This window comes from Giraffa tippelskirchi, chromosome 4 (genome assembly GCF_054371585.1).
Source record: "Giraffa tippelskirchi isolate mGirTip1 chromosome 4, T2T-mGirTip1v1.2.pri, whole genome shotgun sequence".
NCBI classification, from domain to species: domain Eukaryota; kingdom Metazoa; phylum Chordata; class Mammalia; order Artiodactyla; family Giraffidae; genus Giraffa; species Giraffa tippelskirchi.
The window spans coordinates 159,773,544-159,790,004 of NC_137278.1; the positions used below are offsets into that span (position 1 = coordinate 159,773,544).

Here is a 16,461-nt window from a genome sequence, read left to right on the forward strand (position 1 = left end):
ACATCTTCTGCCTTCATCACACTGCCTCCTGCTCTGATGGGACTCTTATGATTACATCAGGCCCACCCAGATAATCCAGGATAATCCCCCCACCTCAAGATGCTTAATTTAATCACACATCACAATCCCTTTTGCCCTATCAGGTGGTATATCCTCTGGTTCTGGACATCTCAGAGGACTGTTGTCCAGCCCACCACAAAGATTCTAAACAAATCTAACTGATAGAATATTGAAACTTCAAGAAGGCAGTGCAAACTTAGGATCAATACCAAATGGAGTCTGCCATACAGAGAGAGCTAAGTCAGAAAGAGAAAAACAAATATAGTAATTAACACATATATGTGAAATCTAGAAAAACAGCACAGACGAGCCTACTTGCAGGGCAGGAATAGAGACGCAGATGTAGAGAACAGATGTGTGGATATGGGGCAGGGGTGGGTGGGATGAACTGGGAGATTGGGGCTGACATGTACATACTACCATGTGTAAAATAGATAGCTAGTGGGAAGGTGCTGTATAGCACAGGGAGATCAGCTTGGTGCCCTGTGGAGGGAGGAGATACAAGTATACACACAGCTGATTCACTTTGTTGTACAGCAGAAACTAACACAACTTTGTAAAACAACTATACCCCAATTAAAAAATCAACATACAGATCTTGGACTAACAAATGTGCTTTTATGTATAAACAAGGCATGTCGCTTTGAGTCTTTGAGCCAGCAGTTTCTCAACCTGTTTTCCTTCCAGAGGACAAGGCAGCACACCTGAACTTCTCATCGACAAAGACTGCTCACTCCCCAACACTGCAGTACTCCATGGCTGAGAGCCACTGCGTGTAGCCCTGGAGATGTCCATGGGGATGAGTAAGCTCCTAACTTTGGCTGTAAAGATTCTCTCCTAGACCCCTGACCCCTCTGTGATCCCCTGGTGACCAAGTACGTAAATTTATTTCCAATTGTGCTTAACAATCTCAGAGGGAATTTACTCGCTTTTATCAGCATAAAAATGTCCTTACATCATGCTTTCTACTGACTGGCTACATTTTCTTCCTCAAGTCCAGCCAATGCAAAACAAAATCAGCTCCTGGGTTTTTACATCCTGTGGCTGGTACTCATCAGGCCAATTGCTGCCAGTGGGTGGGTGAAAATTGGGAGCTAGAAGAGTGCGGGCCGGGCTGAGCCTGATTCATTCCTCCTGGTTTATTTGGCTCCTGATGTCATCAAAGACGAGTGTTCTATTATATTTCCTATATTAGACAGGGGAAGAGCTGCTAGCTGGGAACAGCTTGCCCTCTGCCCCTGCAATAAAGCCAAACAAAGTCTGACTTGCCAGTCTTGGGCCCCATCAGAATATCCATGGCAAAGATTTTCTCTACTTAATTAGAATCTGTCTTAGTGGGCCCACCAGGCCCCGTGAGCTCAGAGATGCTCCTACACAGCAGTTTTCTTTCCTCCCCTCTTCCTTTGGTTTGGCACTGTCCTGTCAACAGGTGTGATCAACAGGAAGGAAACATGCAGCGCTGGTGCTCCTATTCTGGTCCAGGATGAGAACCTACTCCTGAAGGGACGGCACTCACAGCATCAGGCAGGCTGCCACGGAATCGTGCTTCCTTGGCTCTGGTGCCCATGGTGAGCATCTAGGCAACTTTTGATTGGGCATCATGCCCTCCAAACAGATGGGCATGAATGTAGGCAGGCAAGAGACCATTTATTTATATCAACTGTATTTGTTGAGGGCAGGGTTCCCAGCTGGGAACATCAAAACAGTTCTTTGTCCTGGCCGTCGGCGGCTCGGATGGAGGTGAAGCAGCCTTGCAAATTCAGCTGGATTAATTTTGAAAAATAAGAACAATGTTTCTATGGACACCAGGGGAAATTTTTGGCTCCCTTCAATGGTTTGGAGCACAGAGCAGGCTGGGCCCAAGTCATTTTAATAAAATCTCCCATCCCTGTTTGGATTCGGTGGGAGAGAGCCAAGAAAGCTTTCCAAATCAGGCCAAATTTAGGTGAACAGAGTCCACCTCACACCAAAGCCAGCTTTGTGAGTCCTTTTATACACAATGGCATGACTCCCAGAGAAAATTAAGCTGAAGTCACCCAGGCTCGGGTGCAAGAAAGGCATTCAAGTTGACCTTACCACTGCACTGTTTTTCTAAGCATCCACTGACCTTCTTGTTGTCCCTCCTGTAAGTGACGAATGAGATCAAGTGTAAGCTAAAAGTGCAAGGGTAGACATTAGGTCCAACTTCCATGAGAGCTTCAGTTGGCTTTAAGGGTAAAAAGACAAATTTTAAGAGCATTATTACCTACATTTAGACAATTTAGCAATTGAAGAGGTCTCTGAAGAATACAGCCTTATTATTAGTATTAGTATTAACTACTAAAACGTACTGCTTGCTTACAACGCATCTGGCATGGTCTTATGTACTTTACACGTATTATTTTGATTCATTTTCACAATAACACCATGGAGGTGGGTATTATCATTAGTATCACCACGGATAAGCAAACTGAAATTTATAGAGACTGACCCAAAGTGCACAGCTAATAATGGATAACCAGGGTATAAAGCCAGGATTGTCTGACAAAAGAACTCACAGCTACCAACACGTGCTTCTTCTAGAAACACTGAAGGCTGCCATTCTGTGTAGTAATTAGTTTGCTAACGTGGGGAGGTTTCTTATAACAGTGATTTAGGTCACTGTTTCTGAAACTTGAATGTGTCTACAAACCATTTGGGAGATTTTGCTGATATGCAGTTTCTGATTCAGCAGACAAGGCTCAGTAGAATCAACCTGATTTGGTAAATTTCTGCAATTCTACTAAGTCCATGAGGCTGGCACCCAGCTGCACCAAGAGTGGCAAAGTTTCAGGGTAGAGAACTACTGAGTCACATAAAAATGACTGGGAAGCTTTTAATAATATTAATGCCCACACTGTACCCCCAGAGATTCTGATTTAATTGCTTAACAACCACTGGGTTAGCGATTCTCTTACTCATCAGCTCTTGTCATCAATTTGAGATGGGAACACCAAACTCTACACGATGCCCTTGGTTGCAATTCTTACAAACGGAAATTAAGACCATGGATGAAGATGAGTAGTTGGAGGGCCCTCTCAGTTCCTTGTCAGTTTCTTTTCCTGATGCTGATTATTTTACAACAATCCTGGAGGCAGGTGATGAGAGGGACCTGTTACTCACAATGGATTTGAAATCGAACAGCTGGGAGCGAGAGCAGACTACGATCAGCAGCACTGCTGGGATCATTTAAAAGCAGAGTGTGACAAAATGTGCATTGATGGAGGTGACAAAAAATTATAATCAGAAACATCATCTTTCTGTGGCAAAGGTTTTGTTGATTGTTATTTTTTTGTTGAGAGTATCTGAATAGGGAAACCCAGAACCATTCAAATCTCTACTGTTTCAAACCTTTAATTAATTACATATAACAAGTAATAATATGAATCAAGTGTTCAATGATTCCGTTTATTAGAGAGGAGCAATTGATTCCATGTTAGCAAGTATATGGCCGTTGCTCCTTCCAGGGTTTCCTGCTAAGTGTGATCAAACCAAAAGGATTATAGATTATTAAATCCAAATCAATATTTTTGCTGCAAAAGCAAAGCATTCAGTGACAGGGGGAGGAAAAAGTATCCTCTTTTCAGAAGATCTCAGTCTCATGCATTATTGATGCAAAGATGATCAGATAAAAACTGGAAGTTGGCAAGCTGTCAAATAAAAACTGCAGAGTGAATCAAAAATTTATAAAATAGTATTGAGTTATTACAATTCTATTATAGACACCAGTAATCATTTTTACTGAAACAAACCTCTTATATGATTGTACAGCTGAGATGTTAGGGTACAAGGATTTAGGACTCAACCTCATTTGGCGAGGAGTGGGGAGGAGAATACCACAAAATTAAAAATTAAATGTGAAGAGCAAATGATTTAGTCACAGTTCAGTAACAGATTGAGTAAAAATAATGGTTTAAAAAAATAATGCCAATGTTTTCCTTCTTGGGCTACAATCTGCTGACTTCCTTGAAAAATTACTGGCATTAGACTCAGAGCAGGATGAATTGCTTTATGAAATCTGTAAACTTAATTTGTGCATGTGCCAAACACATGCACAGCACAAGATATTGGGGAGGAAAAATGACTTGGTGAGGTATTTTGTCAGTTATGGATTTTCTTTCATAGAAAAAAATCCCAATTCTATAGTTTTATTAGTTCTCTCATCTTACGTAGGAGCGTTCTCTCTCCCTTTTGGGGACTGAAGCTTTGATTTCAGTCAGAAATATATTCAAGAATGGAGAGATGGCTGTCACCATTCCTAAATATTCAGAAGATAATTGTCAACCAAAGTTAGAGCATCTTGACAATAAACATCCCTTCAACTCCCAAACGGATTTGCCTATACGGGATCAAATAAATAGCTGTAATTATAGAATCACACATACTAATACAGAGTCAGGAAATGACGCCAAGAACAGGGATGCTTGCTTCCTGTCCTTGGCTTTTCCTCCGTGCCTAAGCAAAGAAAAAGACAGTTTCTTGGACCTAAAAATGACTCCAAAGCAAGATAAGTGTAGACGCAGCCAGAATCATCAGTGCTGGGTTGTCCCACTTTAGGGCTGAATCTGAAACTTAACATTATTATACTGATTTCAATATGAAACAACTTTGTCTTTAAGAAACAGAATCGACTCCATGTAATGGAATTTGATCAAAAGTCTGAGAAGGGGGACATGTCTTACTTAATGAGACCCAGAGCCAAACTACCCATGCCATAACCAGGGGTCGCCAACCTCCAAGATATAATACCTGATGATCTGAGGTGGAGCTGATGTAATAAAAATAGAAATAAAGTGCACAGTAAATGTAGTGCACTTGAATTATCCCAAAACCATCCCCCTTACCTCTGGTCCCTGGAAAAAATTGTCTTCCATGAAACCAGTCCATGGTGCCAAAAAGGTTGGGGACCAATGCCATAAGCCATTTTAATTCCATGGGGGATGGAAGCGTGTGGTCAACTTTAATAGGACACTTAGATAGGCAAAACTTTCATGTGAATTACATATGTGCCAATTAGCCTTAATATTACACACTGAACACCTCACCCAAAGTGCTGATGCCAAGAAAACCTATGAGATTCATCAATCCCTATGCATGAAAGAGCACAAAAAATTCAGATTCTCTATCATGACTTATGAGTTATTTGAATCATTATTTTTGACTTGATGTTTCATTCATGTCACTGCAGCTGTTTTCAAGAATGTAGGAAAAATGCAAATGCCAGGGGAATTTTTATTGCTCACCTAGAAAGAACCAACTTTAAAAGGCTCCCATGACTCTTGCATTTGTCTTGGATAACTGGCTACATGTTCTGTGGTGCTCATCGTCCCAAGATTAGGGCTTAGTTATGCAGTGGTGGTCTTCCCAGTCACTAGACTAGGAAGCTCAGCATAAACTGGATGGAGGCTGGAGAGACCTGGAGTGGGAACAAATGTGTGTTTGAAATAGGCCTGTGATACACTGTGTGTTGTGTCCCCTGCCTCATGGCAGTCCAGTGAGGAAAACAGAGACCACACTAATTACTTTGTACAGCAGGGATCTAGTACAAAGAGCTGGTTACATGAGTGTAGAGGAGGGCACAGGCCTGTTGGACAAAGTACCAAAAAATCTCTAGAATCAATTCTAAAGGAAATCAATCCTGAATATTCATTATAACAACTGATGCTGAAGCTGAAGTTCCAATACTTTGACCACCTTATGCAAAGAGCCAACTCATTAGAAAAGACCTATATGCTGGGAAAGATTGAAGGCAGGAGGACACGATGGTTGGATGGTATTTCTGACTCGACGGACATGAGTTTGAGCAAGCTCTGGGAGGTGGCAACAGACAGGGAAGCCTGCATACTGCAATCCATGGGATTGCAAAGAGACAGACACGACTGGGAGACTGAACAACAACAGAGTGAAATGCTTTGAAACTGTACTCAGGAGCTTGGTCGGCTTAACCAAACACCCTGATTCAAATTGCATTTCAGGCATTTGGATCGCCTGACTTGCTTCTGTGGGGAGGTATAAAAATCTCTCCTCATTTCCTATCGTCAATTGCAACATGGAATGGCTGCAAACTGTTCAAGCAATTACTGTGTCTCACCAATTGGGTGCCTTTGGCCATGAGGGACCTTTTGGGTTTGCAATAGTTCTGCTGTCATTTCTCTTCTTTGGCTGATCCTGGCACAAATTGCTGATGGCTCTGAGAGCTGTCCTCTCATGCACTTGCTCGCTGGAAGGGCAGTCACACTCCTGCAAAAATACTGTTTGCTTTTCGATGTGCTGCGATGGTGGGAGTGGAAGGGTGGTGGAGGTGAGGGCAGGGACCAAAGAGATGGCTCACCCCCAGTGCTAATCAAGCCCCCACTGATGAGTCCTGTTGACTCTGCCTCCTAATTATCTCTCAAGTTCACCCCCTTCTCTATTCCCATGAATGTTCCCACTATGTTCCTTCAGGCCATTTCATTCTTCAGCTTAAATATCACAACAACCTTCTCACTGGTTCCTCTGCCTTTGACCCCAGCTTCTTCCTATTAATTCTCATGGCAGTGGTTCTCAGCCAGGGGTATAACTCCCTCAGTAGCATTTGGAAATGTGTGGGAGTGTTCGGGGCTTGTCATGATCGGGGAGGGGGGGAGGAGGACATGCTAGCATTAAGGAGGCAGGAACCAAGGACACTGAAATACCTAACATAGTCATTTCCTATTGCTCTGGTAACGAAATACCACAAACTTAGCAGCTTAAAACAACACCCATTTATTATCTCACAGTTCTGTAGGGCAGAAGTCTGGCAAAGGTCTAAAGGGCTAAAGTTGAGGTTTCAGGAGGATCTTGACGGCCTGGGGGAAGAATCCCTGTCCAAGCATAGACAAGTTGTTGGCAGAATTCAGTTCCATGGGATTGTAGGACCAAGGCTCTGGTTTCCTTGCTGGCTGTCAGCAGGGATTGTTCTCAGCTTCTAGGTGGTCTCCCATGTTACTTGGCTTATGACCACCTTCACCTTCAAAGCAAGTAATGGCAGGTTGAATTCTTACAGCTTGTGTCTCCTGCCTTCTCTTCCACCCTGTGTTTCTCTGACTTCTGCTTTCCTCTTCTATTTTTGAAGGCACAGGGTGATTAAAGCAAGTCTATGACAGCTCAGGAGGCTTTCCAGGTGGCGCTAGCAGTAAAGAACCCACCTGCCAATGCAGGTAGACATAAGAGACATGGGTTCGATCCCTGGGTCAGGAAGATTCCCTGGAGGAGGGCTCAGCAACCCACTCCAGTATTCTTGCCTGGAAAATCCCATGGACAGCAGACTCTGGAGGGCTACAGTCCATGGGGTCGCAGAGTCAGACATAATTGACCACACAGCATGCACACACCCCCAATCTAAGTCATCCAGGATAACCTCCCCATTTTAAGGTCCTGTCTTGCAAACCCCCCTCTGCCATGTAAAATGACATACTCCCAGTTTCTAAGAATTTGAACATGGACATCTTTGTGGAGACATTAATCTGCCAACCACACCTGGAATGAGCTGCACAACAGAGAACTGTTCCACCCAAAATGCCAATAGCAGCCTCGTGGAGAAATATGGAGAGAGCCATCGATCTACAATGCAAATCTGATTGTATCTCTTTGTTGCCTGAGAATCCTTCAGGGAATCTTTATTGCCTTCAAGATGAAATCCAAGGCAGAGTCTAGAAAGAGCTTTATGACTCATTGTCTCTTTAAGCCTCTAGCATACATATTATTACTATTCTGCCTTTGCCTCTTGGCTTCAGCCACAGCAAATGATTTTCTGACTATTCTGTGTTTTCTCTTACCTTGAATTCCTTATGAAGGCTTTTTCCTCCATCTGAAGCACTCGTCCCCCAAACTCTCATCCACTTCCCTAAACTAGTTACTTAACTCTGACTCAATTTTCAAGAGAAGGAGAAATATCATATGATATTCCTTATATAAAGAATCTATAAAGAAATGATACAAATAAACTTATTTATAAAAACAGACTCACAGACTTAGAGAATGAATTTATGGTTACCAGGGGGAAGGGTTGGGGAAGGGATAGTCAGGGAGTTTGGGAGGGACATGTAAACACAGCTATATCTAAAATGGATAATCAACAAGGACCTACTGTATAGCACAGAGAACTCTGCTCAAAGTTATGTGGCAGCCTGGTCAGGAGGAGAATCTGGGCGAGAATGGCTACAGGTATATGTATGGCTGAGTCACTCTGTTGAGCCCCTGAAACTATCACAGCATTGTTAATTGGCTATACCCCAATACAAACTAAAAAGTTTTTTTAAAAAGTTGATACCTTTCTTAAACATGAGAAAAGACTCATCAATGTAAAGTGACCAAGGTCACACAGGTTATGTGGAAAATTCATAACTAGAAGCCAGATCCATCCCTTTTGCTTTGACCATATCACCTATGAACTAGGAAGATGGCAGAACTTGGGAACTAGAGGAGACTGGCTTGGCACTTTAGTCCCAATTTCCTCAAGTCATCATCTCACACCTCCCTGTCCACATGCAGGGACCTTAAAGCAGTGAAAAATCTCTCTAGACAAATAGGGAACTTCTCTATTCATGAATCAAATATATATAAGATGTGATGAAAAGAAATATATTATGTGAATTTAAGTTCCGAAAAGATGAGAGGTGATGAATAATGGCAATTACCTTAAGAATACATATTGATTATTTGAGTGATCAGGACACCTAAGTGGTATAAAATCTGGCCTCGAGGTGGAACATCTGTCACCATAATGCACCAGTCAGGACGCTTGGTTAATTGTACCCAACCCCCAAGAGAGCCTCCAATAGCCTTCATCTCTTGGTATCCATGTCCTTGTGTATTCCCCTCCCATACTGAATCATGGCTGACCCTTATGAACCACAGAATACTGAAGAAGTGACAGTGTGTGACTTAAAAGGCTAGGTTATGGCAGACGTTTGCATCCTCCACCATGGTCTCTTGGACTGCTTATTCTAGGGGAAGCCATTCACCATGGCATAAGAGCACAGGCAGCACTGTGGAGTGGTCTGTGGGAAGAAGACTTGAAATCTCCTACCAACAGCCACTACCAATGTACCGCCATGTGACTGAGCCACTTAGGAAAAGCTCTTTCAGCCCCAGTCAAGCCTTTGGGTGACTTCAGCTTCAACCAACAATGGATGGACCAACCAACCCCAAGTCAAGACCACCCAGACAAGCTGCTCCTGAATTCCTGACTCATAGAAACGGTAAGAAATAATAAATGTATATTGTTACCTTAAGCCACTATATTTTATAATAATTTATTTTACAGCAATAGACAATAATACAGGTTGCAAGTGACAGACCCCAGTTTGAACTAGCTTTTAACCTACATAACTATGGGAAAAGTCTGGGGCTGCTGGCTTCTGGGAAAAAGGAACAAGGAACCCAAAAGGAGCCAGAACTCTTTTCTTTTATCTCTCATCTCTGTTTCTCTCTGCACATGTTTCATTCTGTCAGATAAGCTTCCTCCACATGAGAGAAAACACTGTCACCAATTATATCTCAATCTCTACCATCCCAAGTTCTAAAAGCCTGGATAGTGCTCTGATTGTCCTAACACAGATCACATGTCCATTCTAGACCAATCCGTGGAGGCCAAGTTGGTGGGATCCATAAGAATACATCCAAACCTCATAATTAAGGTGAGGAAAACATTTCTTAAGAGTGGAATGAGGTGGGAAGTTTCATTGTTGGTGAAACGGAGGCCCACTGCCCACGGTGTGTTTGTATAGCAGCATGAGGCACACATATGCATGCTCAAGGTTGCCCTGTGCAAGGTTGCTTGGTGACACTTTACATCATTACTTCCACGTGTCATTTCATCAGCTGGCCCAAAGGACAAACTTCTCACTGGTCAGAAGATCAGAGAGAAGTAAATACTGATTTTCAAAAAGGAGAGGAAAACAAAAAGAAGAATTAACCCAAAGCAGCTCAGTTTTAGAAAATCCTGTTTAAAATGCTTTCCTTAAAAAAAAAAAAAAAAATGCTTTCCTTAGAATGTAGGATCTAGAAAATGAAAGAAATGATGATAAATAACTAATGATAACAGACACCATCTATCAAGCATATGTCAGACACACAAGGTTTCTAGATATCACATAATTTGTCCCATGTCACACGTCAGAGTCCAATTCTTAATCACTATGCTAAATACCAGAGAAGAGAGGGATCATACAAGCCCAAGACTTATCCAAGCTCCTTTTAAGCACCTAAGTTAAAAAGTGGCGGAGCAAGCTGAACACAACTCCTGATTCATTCTCCTGTAGATTCTGTATCCAGCAAGACCTCACCTCAGTACTCCTCCAAGCTCCACCTGGGAGAACTGAACTCCAGCCCACATCTGCTGTTCTTGTCTATGCAACAAGCCAGACCCAAGACAAAGGTTTTCAGAATTTTGTTATAGCAAATATCTGCTTAATAAGCTTTGCTAAATAAGTTCCATCTTTGGCTGGCTCTCAGAGGCAATTATAGGAAAAGAAATCCCATGTGACTTATTCTGACTGAGGGTAAACCATATGGAACCAAAGATTGTGAGTATTCATCAAGACAGGCCTGCCATCATCAGTGATAAGTGAGGCCACCATGCAGTTGAGGACGACCATGCCTGTTGTATATCAACCATCAACTGTGTCTTGTAGAAGATATATCTCCATCTCATGATTATCCGAAAAGGGAGCATAAATCTCAGAGTTATTGTGAACACCAGTTGAGGTAACATTTGTAGAAACATTCAGCATAGTAGTTGATAAATATTGCTGGAATTTGTCTTTTATCAGTAGGAATTGGTTTTGTTCTATGTTTCACTGCATGAAGCTTTTCTCCTCAAGGAGACTATAAGTTCCTTATGGCAGAGATAGTCTCTTATTCCTGTTCTGTACTCTATACACCAGGTCTCCCAATTGGCTCACTGGTAAAGAATCTGCCTGCCAATGCAGCATATAGGAGATGTGGGTTTGATGCTTGGGTCAGAAGGATCCCCTTGAGGAGGGCATGGCAACCCACTCCAGTGTTCTTGCCTGAATAATCCCATGGACAGAGGAGTCTGGTGGGCTGCAGTCCATGGGGCACAAAGAGTTGGACACAACTGAGTGACTGAGCATACACTCTACACATCACCTATGAGCAGGTAGTGCTTGATGTGCTAACACAGTGGGTTATGCCTGGCTCCATGGGGAGCACATTAAACAAACCAGCAGGCGGCATGCTTTCAAGACTGCAATATGCCTTCATCTCAACCAGGTAACAATAATATGGATGAACATTTCAAAGACTGGACAGATATTCAAGCTAACAGGTTCAGTGACAAGCCTATGGATACATATAAATATTTTAATCCTACAGGTCAAAAATAGTGTCAGTAGACACAGGAGGTCAGTTAACAGGACCTACTTTTCCACTACCTGGTCTAGGCAACCCTCCCCTCTGTATGACTCCTTTGACAAAAATATAAATCCAAGCCAGCCACGTTTCAAACCTTGTTTCATCCTATTATCTTATTCAACTGCACAGCTAATTGGACCAAAACTAGCATTTTAAGATAAAACTAGGCATAGAATGAAGAATTGGGCCAACCAGATTCTTTCCCTCGGAAACCTGTTTTAGTCCATTTGAGCTGTTATAACAAAATACCATAGACTGGATAACTTCGAAACGTTTACTCCTCACAATTTAGGAGACTGGGAAGTCTAAGGCCAAGGTTCTGGCAGATACAGTGTCTGGTAAGAGCCTCTTCCTCATTGACAGCCATCTTCTCACTCTCACCCCACATGGGAGAAGGAAGGATTCTTAAAGAAGGGCCATAATACTATCATTCAAACTTCACCTTTGTGACTTAATCACCTCCCAAATGCCCTCACCTCCTAATACCATCCCCTTAGGGGTTAAAATTTCAGCAAATAAATTTGAGAAGGACACAAACATCCAGTCTCTAATAGAATGTAAACTTAGAAATACTTAGAGAATAAGGCAGTGCCAGATGGAAGTTAAACTGAAAGAATACTATTAATATTAGGAGGCAGATTGCAATAGGAAATAAACACTGGAGCCTGATGGCCTGGCTCCATGTACCAGCTCTGTTATTTCCCACCTGTGTGATCTGGGGCAAGATACTTTACCTCTTTTTGTCTCAGTGCCTTCATCTGTAAAATGGAGTTGATCGTAGAACATGCCTTGTAGGTTTATTGTAAGGATTCAGAGTATATGAATATGGAAAGTGCTTGGAATGAGAGCTGACATATAGTGCCATGCAAGTGATAGCTAGTATTACCAGGTAAACCCCAAGATCAAGGCAAGTCCATGCCATGCGCAGGCCATCGTGAGAAAGCAGAAACTATGAGAGACCATAGGAAGTTGGTCAATACTAAGGGAGAATGGAGCATGTGCATTGAGAAGCCATATGTCACAAAGACCCTCCAGCTCATGAGAGAGATACCCAGAGCTTAACCTGTCTTGAAGATGACCTTGAAACAATTTCCTTAAAATAAACTCCCTGGAAAATGGGCCAACCTTCCTGTTCTCTGAGCTGGTCCACCTAAAGAACCCAACACTTGGTTCAATAAAGGACCCTGAATAGGCAGAAGCATTGTGTCTTTACCACTAGGAAGTTTGCAAAAGCCTGATGGAAATAACATATCCCAATTTTTTTCAGTAAAAATAATAAGGCTCTGAAAAAAAACCATCAGTTTTTCCCCTTACCTTGTCATGAATTTCTGGTGCAAGCTCCAAGTTGGCACCTAGGAGCTTTATATATCTAGCAAAGTGATAACCCTTATCAAAGAGGCAGAGTCTGAAGCAAAGAATGTCTTGCAGCTCTGATAAGCTCCAAGGCACTGGGCCAGGGTAATGGACCATAGGAGATGGAGCCAGGGTCTGCCAAGCTCAATAATGCAGTATTGTTGCTGCATTAGAAAATGTTTTAATTTACATTTTCAAGTGCAAAATATTTTCACCTCATGCTTTGGCTAAATTAGGTAGTTAAAGTCTGTGAAGTGGCAGTAATTGGAAACAATGGATTTTATATTTGACATTTACTATTTTAGTGGAATCTGTTTTACATTTACATCAAACATCCAAGGACCCCTGAAGAAGTTTCTTTTGCTATTACGTTGCTATTTAATTCTAATAGTGCACTTTGAATCCCCAACTGTTGATTATAATTATATCATTTCAGATGGAGTAAGAGATGAGACAAAGATAAACCTTCAATGGCAATTGTACCCCCTGCTTTCCCCTTTTTTTGTTGAACTATCATAAGCTGATAATTTGCTCAATATATTTTACCCTAATTTTTTACAGGTTCTTGTTATTGACTAACTGCTTTATATATTTTGATCTGTCTTCACCAAAATGCTACTTGAGAGCAAAGATCATGGTCCATAACCTCATAGTGCTTGCTTTGAATCCAGGCACATAATAAGGATCAAGAAATGTTTGAATGATTATTCAAAATACATTAGTACTATCTTACAAGTGATAGGGAGCAGACTGCAGGGAAGGCAGTTGAAAGGACAAAACTCCAGTTTGGTACAAGGAAAGACTCCTTAGCACTGTTTAAATTGGTTTAGGCTGATCCAAAAGTGGTAAGTCCTTTGTCCCCAGCAATGTTCATACAGAAATTCATGACCACTTGATAGTGAGGCCATCAGCCAGTAATGAAAAAGTTTGGAGTCAAAAAGAATTGAGTTGGGTGCTTAGCTCTGTACCTTAAAACTGCAACCATAGCCAAGTTACTTACTCTCTCTAAGCCTGTTTCCTCATCTTGCAGTGGGAAAAACAGTCTATTTCTTATGAAAAGTGAGGAAGCCAGATGTCCTGAGGGGCCCCTAAACATTCAGTGGTTCTTTCTCCCTTAAGATAGTCCACATCTTTAAGATGGTGCTGCTGCTGCTGCTAAGTCGCTTCAGTCGTGTCCGACTCTGTGTGACCCCATAGACGGCAGCCCACCAGGCTCCCCCGTCCCTGGGATTCTCCAGGCAAGAACACTGGAGTGGGTTGCCATTTCCTTCTCCAGTGCATGAAAGGGAAAAGTGAAAGGGGAAGGTAAAAAAGTACCATTTCATTCTTGACTTTGATACTTAGAGAAACATAGCCTGAGCAAGGGCTTCCCTAATGGCTCAACTGGTAAAGAATCCATCTGCAAAGCAGGAGACTGCCTGCATGAGACATGGGTTCAATCCCTGGGTCAGGAAGATCCCCTGGAGAAGGAAATGGCAACCCACTCCAGTAATCTTGCTTGGGAAATCCCATGGACAGAGGATCCTGGCAGGCTATGATCCATGTGGTTGCAAGAGTCAGACATGACTTAGTTACTAAACCACCAGACTGAGTAAAGTTTTAAAATAAAATTCAAAGGTAACCACTAGAAATAAAAATAAAATATACTTTCCAAATCATTGGATAAACTGAAAATAACTGAGAGTACATGAAGAAAGAAGAAAATCTAAGACGATAAATGATATAAAAATAACATATTTATTAATGCAAATAAAAGTAATGATGTCAGGACCCATAGCAAAGACCTTATGTACTTTATATAATTTAGTTCTCATGTGTCCCAGAGACTAGCATCATCGTTGGTTGTGCTCATTCTACAGGTAAGAAAATTATGGCTTAGGGAAGCAGAAAATTACTAAATTTACCCAAATTTGAACCATGGCAGCCTAACTGCAAAGCACATCACCCTAAACATTATGCCACCCTGCAGGAACAACAGAAGGGTGCCTATGTCAAGATGTCTAAATATGTTCACAGATTTATATTGGCAAGAAAGAAAGGATCATAAATAAATGAAAATGTTAGATAATGTTTATTTCTAGGTAGTAGGATTATGAGCAATCTTAGTTTTCTTTTTTACCATTGTCCATATTTTCTGAAATTTTCCGTGGTGAGCATATGTTTTTATAGTCAGGGGAAAGACTATAAAATTTACAATAGATTGTTTCTTTTCTTGTTATATTAGGAAGCCTTAAGTTACGGTGTAAAATTCTTGAGATTTTCATGGGATTTATGCTTCCCGGGGGAAAATGTTTCCAAAGTGCTTTCATTATTTCTTCCAGTGGAGCCAGAATTAAAACTAGTAGATGAAACTGTTTGTTTTGTTGTGTCTAGTATACGGACTTAAAAAAAGGGAAGGTTTTAAGTCAAAAGAATATTCAATAATCTCTCAGCCTATATTACAATTCAAGTCAAAGTAAAAAAAAAAATTTAAATACAGTTGCCAGAAAGTTCTACAATGAAGCTGAAGCACTGTTGTAAAGCTTGTCTCATCTGAGAAGTTCAGAGACAACCCACACATCCAGGAAAAGCTCCCCCCACAAAAAGCACCATGTAAGAGTACATGGTACACACCAGTCACATGGTCACACAGCAACATATTCTCCACCAAAGTATTTTCATTCCTCCAAACCAAGAAATTGACAGAAAGCATCCTAGTGTTGAGTTCAGTCCTTCTGCAATGAGAAAACTGAGATCCTGAAGGGCTGTATCACTTTGTTTCCAGCATTACCTTCCTAGACTAAGCAGGGGTTATCACTTTATCACTCACCTGGATTCCTCCCAATGGATCAGATTTGCCCCCACTCCAGCCTTACTCAAATTCACTTACCACCAAGCTGATGACCCCACTTTCTCACTCATGGGTTCTGATTCTTCTTAAAGACTAGTGTTCTTACCATGTTTGACAAAGTCCCCCATAATCTGACTCCCTCCCTTTCAAGATTATCTAAATCACCCTCTTTAGTTCTCTAAGTTCCAACTACACACTCTTCTTTCTGTTTCCCAAACTTGCCATTCTACATCTGACCAAAGAATCTTCACAGGTACTCTCTTCCTCTACCTGCTATTCCTCTGGATAATTTTCACACAGAAGCCTTCCCAGACTCTAGTCCAAGTCAGATTCCTTTCATCCATCATCTACATGTCCTGCCTAGAACTCATCATAGTTGTAGCTTTACATTTCTATATTTTCTCCCCACTAGGTTGTAAATCCCATGGGGTAGGGATATATCCATCACCAGCACTGACCTCATGCCTGCCACATTGTATGACTCCATAAACATTTGTTAGATGAATGAATAGGTGGCACACAGGAAGTCAAGGACAGTGCAGGGTCAGTGCTTCAACCCACACTACTTATTTTGCACTTTGGGGGACAGAAAAAGGAACTTCTGGAATCCCAGGAATTGGTCCACCCAGTATTGTCTAAAATTGCCTATTCCTCTCCTATCTTAGTAAAACAGTTTTATAACCAGCTGGCTGGGGCTTCACAAAGCAGAAATAGAGACACAGACATAGAGGACAAATGTATGGATACCAAGGGGGAAAGGCATGGTGGCGGCATGCATTGGAAGATTGGGATTGACTATATAT

At 41.7% G+C, this 16,461-nt stretch overlaps 1 long non-coding RNA gene across 2 annotated transcripts; it reads right to left on the reverse strand.

Annotated features, from left to right (window-relative positions):
- Positions 1 to 658: 658 nt before the first annotated feature.
- On the reverse strand, positions 659 to 16,089 carry LOC145546966 (uncharacterized). 2 transcript variants are annotated; one of them, XR_014083423.1, is made up of 3 exons: positions 15,929 to 16,089; positions 2,168 to 2,266; positions 659 to 1,823 (listed from the first exon to the last, which is right to left on the reverse strand). It is a non-coding gene; the product is annotated as an uncharacterized LOC145546966 (long non-coding RNA). The 2 variants fall into 2 exon arrangements; XR_014083424.1 differs by having other exon boundaries at positions 15,698 to 16,068.
- Between the last annotated feature and the right edge of the window lie 372 nt (positions 16,090 to 16,461).